Below are 9,120 nucleotides of genomic sequence, written 5' to 3'. Positions count from 1 at the left end.
AACGTAAGAAGTTTAAAAACGCTCTTTTCCACGACAATCGCATCTATGATTGACCGGCGACGATTCGCGAAAATCGAAAATTCCATCGAAATGTCCGATCTTTCGGCGCCTCCATTGCAGCTATGCATCTTCATTGATATCCTGGTATTAAACAATCCTGCTGTGATGTATATATTTTGTTTATCTTGAGAGAAATATAGGATTTATCATGTGAAGAAAACAGGATGACAGATTAGCGAAATGACGTCATTTCCTCTGTGCGTCAGAGCCGCGTCCCATGCGTAAAAACCCGGCTTGCAACCGAGATTCCAATGGAATTGGACATTAAACACACCAGCTGTTTAATACATTATAAATAATACATTCGACCTGAATTACAGGAACCCTAATGGGTATGGGGGTTTATGATTTTTACTGGGATCAAATCACGTGCTTTGTTGCGAAGCAGCGAAAAGGGGAGGAGTTCACGTGGTGCTTGTAGAGTTGTGCACATGACTTCCCGATGTTAATCCACTCGTACTCCGTTTCGGTTATTCCATCGAGCTTTGCAGGCTCCGCCCATCAGAGGAGGTCGAAGAGGAAGAGGGCGATGCTGGTTCGTACGATGACGTCATGAGGATCCGAGAAACGAGTGACCGAAAGAGAGAACTATTATTACAATGATTCAAATGAACCGATCTTTAAATAAGCTCGTTGATTCCTCGTTAACTGTGGAAACTAAAACAGCACTTGTGAGAGAGCATACCTCCGCCATGCTGAACATTTTACATTTTGTATCCCACGACCAGGTCGGGCCGAGATTCGGACCTGAAACATAAGCTAAGCGGCTTGTTAGTCAGGTTCACTATGTTTTTTCGTTCAATATTTTTCGGAGATTAGCAAAACTATACATTTTTGGAATATTAAGAGCATGAGGATTCCAAAAATTAATGTTGGCATTTGCTTAGACACCTTTGCGAAAATGACACTCATGACAGTGATGAAGATCTGTAAACGCATATTCCTGAAGGGTGTAGACCGAGTACAATTACCTTTGTTTGTTGCTTTTCTATAATCATGAGCACTATTTTGAGGACTTTATTGGATTCCTTGACCCAGAAAACATAGGATTAGCATAATTAATTAAGTTTCCAGGTTGACTCGAAGCCGAGATAGCGCAAAATATGTATTTTATGGCGGCCATATTGAAAATCCAAAATGGCGGCCATGCAGGTGTCTGTGCAAATGCCAACATTGATTTTCGGATTCTCCATGCTCTGATGATTCCAAAAATGTACATGTTTGCTAATCCCAAAATTTTGAACGAAATTATATTTGTTAACATAGTGAACCTGACTATGTTCTTGCCACCGAACCAACTCATCCACCAAGATTAGTCATAACTCGTCCACAACGTTTATAAATATCACACTGAAGGAGCTGTGCGCCCACGTAGTCGGAAGAATGGACGCGACAAAAAGCTGGAATTCGTCCGAGTTTCTTTATTGTCACAAAACAACTCGGGTACTCTGAAAAGCCCGTTTATCGGGCAGCAATATATATACACACATTATCCCGGAGCGTTTGCCCGGGAAAGGCGAGAGGGGGCGTGGCCGGGCGTCCTGGCCGCGGCCTGGCAAGTCGAGCGCGGGCCTGCCCGGGCGTCCTGGATGAGCCCGGCATGGTGATCGCTCCGCGTCCTTGGTAGGTGCAAGGCGATTGTGTAAACCCAGCGGCAGCCGCTACACACGTCCCCCCAGAATCGACTTGCACCGGCAGGGTCAATTTGAGGGGGGTCCTGATGACCCGGCCGAAGCGACCCCTGGCGGGTCGTGGGGGGGGGGGGGTCCGGTGTGGTGGTGGGCGGTCGAGTGGGGGGCACCGTGGACGGGGGGCAGCCTCGCCGCGGCGGAAGGGCCAACCGTGGCGGTTGGTCGATGTCCACGTGCGCCGGCTTGAGGCGGTCCACCGCAATCCGGTCTGACCTGCCGCCGATGTCGATGACGAACGACTTGTCATCCCGTCGCAGGACCCCGAAGGGCCCGTCGTACGGCGGCCGGAGTGGCCCCCGATGTGCGTCATGATGCACAAAAACGTACTCCGCTGTGCGAAGCGCTGGGGGGACGTAGGACTGGGGGTCACCGTGGTGGGATGTTGGCACGGGGGCAAACCGTCGGGCGGCCTCCTGGAGGTCAGAGCGCTGGTGAGCTGCGGACCAGGGACTGGTAGCGTCGGGCACGAATTCGCCCGGGACGCGTAGCTCCTGGCCGTAGACAAGCTCGGCGGTGGATGCCTGGAGGTCCTCCTTGGGGGCCGTGCGGAGGCCCAAAAGGACCCACGGCAGCCGGTCGGCCCAACCGCCGTCTTGAAAGCCGGCCATGAGCGCGGCCTTCATGGAGCGGTGGAATCGCTCGCAAAACCCGTTGGCTTGGGGGTGGTAGGCCGTAGTACGGTGGAGCTTGACCCCCAGGTTGCGGGCGACCGCGCCCCACAGCTAGGAGGTGAAATGTGGTCCGCGGTCTGACGAGATGTCCGCCGGTGCGCCGAAGCGGGCGACCCAGGTGGCGATGAAAGCCTGCGCCACGTCGGCGGTGGTGGTGGAGACGAGGGGAACGGCCTCCGGCCACCTGGTGGTCCTGTCCACCATGGTGAGCAGGTGTGTGAACCCCCGTGACGGGGGGAGGGGGCCCACCAGATCCACGTTTACGTGGTCGAAACGTCGTTCGGGCACGGTGAAAGGTGCCAGCGGGGCCTGGGTGTGTCGGTGGACCTTGGCCCGTTGGCAGGCCGTGCAGGTGCTGGTCCAATCGCGGACGTCCCGACGAAGGCCGTGCCAGACGAATCGCGCCGACACCAGCTTCTGGGAAGCTTTCCGGCCTGGGTGGGAAAGGCCGTGGAGGGAGGCGAAGATGCGGCGTTGCCAGGTGACGGGCATGATGGGGCGAGGCTGGCCTTGGGAGATGTCGCAGAGCAGGACAGTGTCCGCGAAGGGGATGTCGGCCAGGCGGAGGCCCGTGTCCGCCGCCCGGAGGGCTTGCACCGTGGTGTCGGTGGTTTGGTCCGCCGCCATAAGCGCAAACTCCACGCCCAGGTGGACCGCGTTCGCGCTGGCCCGGGAAAGACAGTCGGCCACGGCGTTGTTTTTGCCGGTGACGTGCCGGATGTCCGTGGTAAACTCCGACACGGCGGAGAGGTGGCGCTGTTGGCGGGCCGACCACGGCTCCGTGACCTTGGCCATGGCGTAAACCAACGGCTTGTGGTCGACGAACGCCGTGAAAGGTCGGCCCTCCAGGAGGTGGCGGAAATGGCGGACGGCCAGGTGTAGACCGAGGAGCTCCCGGTCAAACGTGCTGTATTTGAGCTCGTTCGGCCGGAGCTGCTGGCTGAAAAAAGCGAGTGGCTGCCAAACCCCGTTCACCCATTGCTCATGTACGGCGCCCACCGCGTAGTCGGAGGCATCCGTGGTGAGGGCGATGGGAGCGTTGAGCACCGGGTGAGCGAGCAGTGTTGCGTCGGCGAGGGCCCGCTTTGAGCTTTGGAAGGCCGCATTCATTGCTGCGGACCAGGCGATGTTGTGCTTGGCCGGCTTGCCCCGGAGGGCTTTGTAGAGGGGCTGCATGAGTTGAGCAGCGCGGGGCACGAAGCGGTGATAAGAATTCACCATTCCCAGGAATTCCTGCAGGGCCTTTATGGTGCGGGGATGCGGGAACGTGGTGATGGCCTCGACCTTGGTTGGCAGCGGCACGGCCCCGTTCTTGGTGATGTGGTGGCCCAAAAAATCAACGGCCGTCGTGCCGAAGTGGCATTTGGCCGGGTTGACGATGAGGCCGTGCTCGCTGAGGCGCCCGAACAGTGTTCGGAGGTGGAGGAGGTGCTCGGCCCGGGACGTGCTGGCGACGAGGATGTCGTCCAGGTAAACGAAAAGGAACGGCAGGTCACGCAGCACGCCGTCCATCAAGCGCTGGAACGCCTAAGCCGCGTTCTTGAGACCAAATGGCATCCGCAAGAATTCGAATAAGCCGAACGGCATGATGACTGCCGTTTTAGGGACGTCGGCCGCCCTGACAGGTACCTGGTGATATCCCCGTATGAGATCAATTTTCGAAAAAATGACCCGTCCCGCCAGACGGGCGGAGAAGTCTTGGATATGCGGGATCGGGTACCTGTCGGGGGTGGTAGCGTCATTGAGATGGCGGTAGTCGCCACACGGGTGCCATCCACCCCCCGGCTTTGGCACGATGTGCAGTGGCGAGGCCCACGCGCTATCGGAGCGCCGCACGATGCCGAGGTGCTCCAACGCGTCGAATTCGGCCTTCGCCACGGCGAGCTTGGCTGGGTCGAGGCGGCGGGCCCTGGCGTAGACCGGCGGGCCCGTGGTTGGTATGTGGTGCTCGATCCCATGCCGTACTGCGACGGCCGAAAACGTCGGCCGCGTGAGGGCCGGGAACTCCGTGAGCAGGCGAGCAAACTCGTTCGCCGCCGGGACGGCGCATGCCAGCTCGGTCGGCGCGGAGCTGCTCAATGTGCATACCAGGGAGCTGAAGGTTTCGGCGTTGATTAAACGACGCCGTTGGACGTCCACCAGCAGTCCGTGTGCGCAGAGGAAGTCGGCGCCTAGCAGAGCCATGGGCATGTTTGCGGTTACAAACGTCCAAGCAAAGCATTGGCCGCCGAAGCAGAGGGTGACGTTGCGCGGGCCGAAGGTGCGGATGGTCGATCCGTTGGCCGCAACCAAGGAGGGGCCGCAAACCGCGGATTGCCTGTCCTGGTCAGAGGCGGGTATGACGCTCAGTTGGGCGCCGGTGTCGCACAGGAAGCGCCGTCCGGACGCTTTATCCGTGATGAACAGTAAGTTGCCCGTGTGGCCGGCGCTCATGGCTGGTAATGAACGCCGGCCCGGCCGTTTCCCGGCCTGCCGAAGGTGCACGGGGGTCGGCATGTCCGGGCCTTCTGTCCGAACCTGGCATGATAGTAACACCACGCTTGGTCAGGTGGAGGCCCCGGTCGTCGTGCTGGAGGTGGTCGGCTCGGTGTAGCGGCCGCCAATTGCGTCGGCAGTTCGGTCGTCGACCGTGCCGGGTGCTCGGGCGCCATGGGTGTTGCGTTGGACGGCGGTGGGTCCCATGTCGCCGCTGCGATGCGCTGTCCTGCGGCGGAGATCTTGTCGGCTTCTCTGGCAAGGGCCCGGGGATCTGTGGTCGTCGTGCTTGCCAGGGCGAGGCGTACCGGGTTAGGCAGCTGACGGAGGAACAGCTCCCGGAACAGGAATGCCGGAGAGTGCTCGCTGAGCAGTGAAAGCATGTAGTCCATTCGCTCGGAAGGGCGCGTGTCGCCGAGCTCGGGCAGGTCGAGCAGGCGCCGTGCGCGTTCTGCCGATGGGAGGGCGAAAGCGTCGAGGAGAAGCTTCTTAATCGCGCCGTATTTGTCAGCGGCTGGCGGGCTCTCGAGGAGGCTCAGGGCGCGGGCCGCGGTGGCCGAACCGAGCGCTGCTACCACATGGTGGAAGCGGGTGTCGTCGGCCGTGATGCCTCGCAGGGCGAACAGGGAATCCGCCTGTGCGAACCAAACCGCCGCGTGAGCCTCCCAGAAGGTAGGCAGTTTAAGGGCGACTGCCGTGTCCATGTCGGTAGGTCACCAATGAAGGAGCTGGGGCTCCCACGTCGATCGGAAGAATGGACGCGACAAAAAGCTGGAATTCATCCGAGTTGCTTTAATCAAACCAAACACTCAGGCACTCTCAAAAGCCCGTTTATCGGGCAGCAATATATATACATATTATCCCGGAGCGTTTGCCCAGGAAAGGCGAGAGGGGGCGTGGCCCAGCGTCCTGGCAAGTTGAGGGCGAGCCTGCCCGGGCATCCTGGACGAGCCCGGCATGGTGATCGCTCCGCGTCCTTGATAGGTGCAAGGCGATTGTGAAAACCCAGCGGTAGCCGCTACAAGCTCCTATATATAATTTCTGCAAAAGTATAAGAAGCTCCAATATAATTTCAGGGACTTCCTGCAGTTTCAGTTTTCTTTCCTACTTTTCTTTTTTATCAACATAGAGTAACCAATCACAAATGGAGATAATTATATAATGCTGAAATTAGAGAAGTTCATGCAGTTTGTAAGAAGTTGATGATCATGTACTGATATTATAACATTATACTCGGATTGCTAATTTGTACAATCTCATTATGTGGCTACACTACAAGAGTAATCAAGTACTGTGGTCACCAGTGAAATGTTTGTGGAAGCTTGAAGCAACGATTGATGAAGTGTAAATGCGGCAGTGATGTTGGGATTGTTTTGTGACGGCAACACTGTTGTCGACTCTCTAAACCAACATCATCCCTGTCTTGTTTAGGACCTTTTTTAGACTGAAGTTTGTCATCCCCACATTGCCTTTTTAATTTAGCATAAATTGTTTATTAACTTGTGGAGAATAATCATGAGTGGGAAGATTTATTAGAGAGGACGAACCCACAAACCACTGCACAACTTCCCGATTCACTCATCAGAGTTTTCAAATTTAAATATCTCTCCAATTGTAAAAGCAAATCTTGAAGTTTTTCCTTTTGTTACGGATTTATGTGAATTACTATTCAGGTCTTTGCTTATTAATGTGTAGCCGATTAAAGGTTGTTGTGATTAAAGGGTCAGGAGCCCTTCTGGGGAAAAGGAGACCGGAAACGGAAGAAGAAAAGACACGAGGTCCTGGAGAAGCGGCGATTCTCTTCTTCTTCCTCGCCCAGCGCCGAGAAGAGCGGTATCGATATTGAGCAGCGTGGGGAATGCTGCGTTTACAAGCCCGTCTGGCGAGAGGAGTTACCGGGACGTGTGATTACCCATTTACACGTCAAGTCGCCGTGGGTTCGTGCACGGAACCAAGCGTCCGGCACAGTTCGCTTCACCGTCTACAAGGACGCGTACGGGTCGCACCTTGGGCCTCGCGCGCGTTGCAAGCCGCGCTTGGTTTTGCCCCGTTGCTTGGCAAGGAGGTGTGTGCTGCAGCAGCTGTCCCCGGTACGAGACGTGCACGTTTGGAGCACGTCCGCCCGGGGTTCGTTCAACCGCCCGTGTGCGGAGAAGAGAGACATTGTGAGGGACAGTGACCGTGATCCAAGTGGTCGTGAGTGGGGACAGTGGGGGACACATATGTAAGATGGCCATCTTCGTAATATTGATTGTGGATTGTTGATGGTTGTTGATTGCTCGGGGAATATATTATTGATTACTCCGGATCCTTGGTGTGGGGTTTCTTATTGACTGGAATTCATATTGATTGCGTTACGAAAGCGTATAAATCATAGATCTTTCTGGCGGAGTTCCTCTCACGGTCCGGGGGTCACCGACACCAGGTAGTCACCGGGAGGACCACGTAACACTTTATGATCTTTTCTTTGTTTTCCAGGTCCCCCCAAAGGGGGTGCACCGTTCCCGGAGGTACTGCAATACCGGGTCGATACGTGGAGCGGACGGAGCAAGCCCCTAATCCAACTCCCGATACCAAAAATCCATTTAATAGACTAGTCCCGCATTGCGGAACATATCAGCTATTAAACTGATAAGAACAGATACTACACTTGATCTTAGCCAAAAGGCCGAGAAGCGATAATGTAAGAAGTTTAAAAATGCTCTTTTCCACGACAATCGCATCTATGATTGAGCGGCGACGATTCGCGAAAATCGAAAATTCCATCGAAATGTCCGATCTTTCGGCGCCTCCATTGCAGCTATGCATCTTCATTGATATCCTGGTATTAAACAATCCTGCTGTGATGTATATATTTTGTTTATCTTGAGAGAAATATAGGATTTATCATGTGAAGAAAACAGGATGACAGATTAGCGAAATGACGTCATTTTCTCTGTGCGTCAGAGCCGCGTCCCGTGCGTAAAAACCCGGCTTGCCAACCGAGATTCCAATGGAATTGGACATTAAACACACCAGCTGTTTAATACATTATAAATAATACATTCGACCTGAATTACAGGAACCCTAATGGGTATGGTGGTTTATGATTTTTACTGGGATCAAATCACGTGCTTTGTTGCGAAGCAGCGAAAAGGGGAGGAGGTCACGTGGTGCTTGTACAGTTGTGCACATGACTTTCCGATGTTAATCCACTCGTACTCCGTTTCGGTTATTCCATCGAGCTTTGCAGGCTCCGCCCATCAGAGGAGGTCGAAGAGGAAGAGGGCGATGCTGGTTCGTACGATGACGTCATGAGGATCCGAGAAACGAGTGACCGAAAGAGAGAACTATTATTACAATGATTCAAATGAACCGATCTTTAAATAAGCTCGTTGATTCGTCGTTAACTGTGGAAACTAACACAGCACTTGTGAGAGAGCATACCTCCGCCATGCTGAACATTTTACATTTTGTATCCCACGACCAGGTCGGGCCGAGATTTGGACCTGAAACATAAGCTAAGCGGCTTGTTAGTCAGGTTCACTATGTTTTTTCGTTCAATATTTTTCGGAGATTAGCAAAACTATACATTTTTGGAATATTCAGAGCATGAGGATTCCAAAAATTAATGTTGGCATTTGCTTAGACACCTTTGCGAAAATGACACTCAGGACAGTGATGAAGATCTGTAAACGCATATTCCTGAAGGGTGTAGACCTAGTACAATTACCTTTGTTTGTTGCTTTTCTATAATCATGAGCACTATTTTGAGGCCTTTATTGGATTCCTTGACCCAGAAAACATAGGATTGGCATATTTAATTAAGTTTCCAGGTTGACTAGAAGCCGAGATCGCGCAAAATATGTATTTTATGGCGGCCATATTGAAAATCCAAAATGGCGGCCATGAAGGTGTCTGTGCAAATGCCAACATTGATTTTCGGATTCTCCATGCTCTGATGATTCCAAAAATGTACATGTTTGCTAATCCCAAATTTTTGAACGAAATTATATTTGTTAACATAAAGTGTACCTGACTATGTTCTTGTCACCGAACCAACTCATCCACCAAGATTAGTCATAACTCGTCCACAACGTTTATAAATATCACACTATATGTCGTTTTTGGCCCTGTCTCGCAATGGTGAAGATTCACTTTTAAAATTATAGTGGCCGGATCCGAATCCGCATCTTCACCAAAATCTAATCATTTTGTCCGTGCCATATACACTTCCTATCTGC

At 53.5% G+C, this 9,120-nt stretch overlaps 1 non-coding gene across 1 annotated transcript; it reads right to left on the bottom strand.

Moving 5' to 3' along the window:
* Positions 1–7,385: 7,385 nt before the first annotated feature.
* On the bottom strand, positions 7,386–7,577 carry LOC144891880 (U2 spliceosomal RNA). Its single transcript, XR_013623291.1, has one exon. It is a non-coding gene; the product is annotated as a U2 spliceosomal RNA (small nuclear RNA).
* Positions 7,578–9,120: the final 1,543 nt, after the last annotated feature.

The sequence above is a fragment of the Myxine glutinosa genome, chromosome 4 (assembly GCF_964187855.1).
Source record: "Myxine glutinosa chromosome 4, kmMyxGlut1.1, whole genome shotgun sequence".
In the NCBI taxonomy this organism is placed as follows: Eukaryota; Metazoa; Chordata; class Myxini; order Myxiniformes; family Myxinidae; genus Myxine; species Myxine glutinosa.
This window is presented reverse-complemented; position numbering and strand designations above follow the sequence as displayed.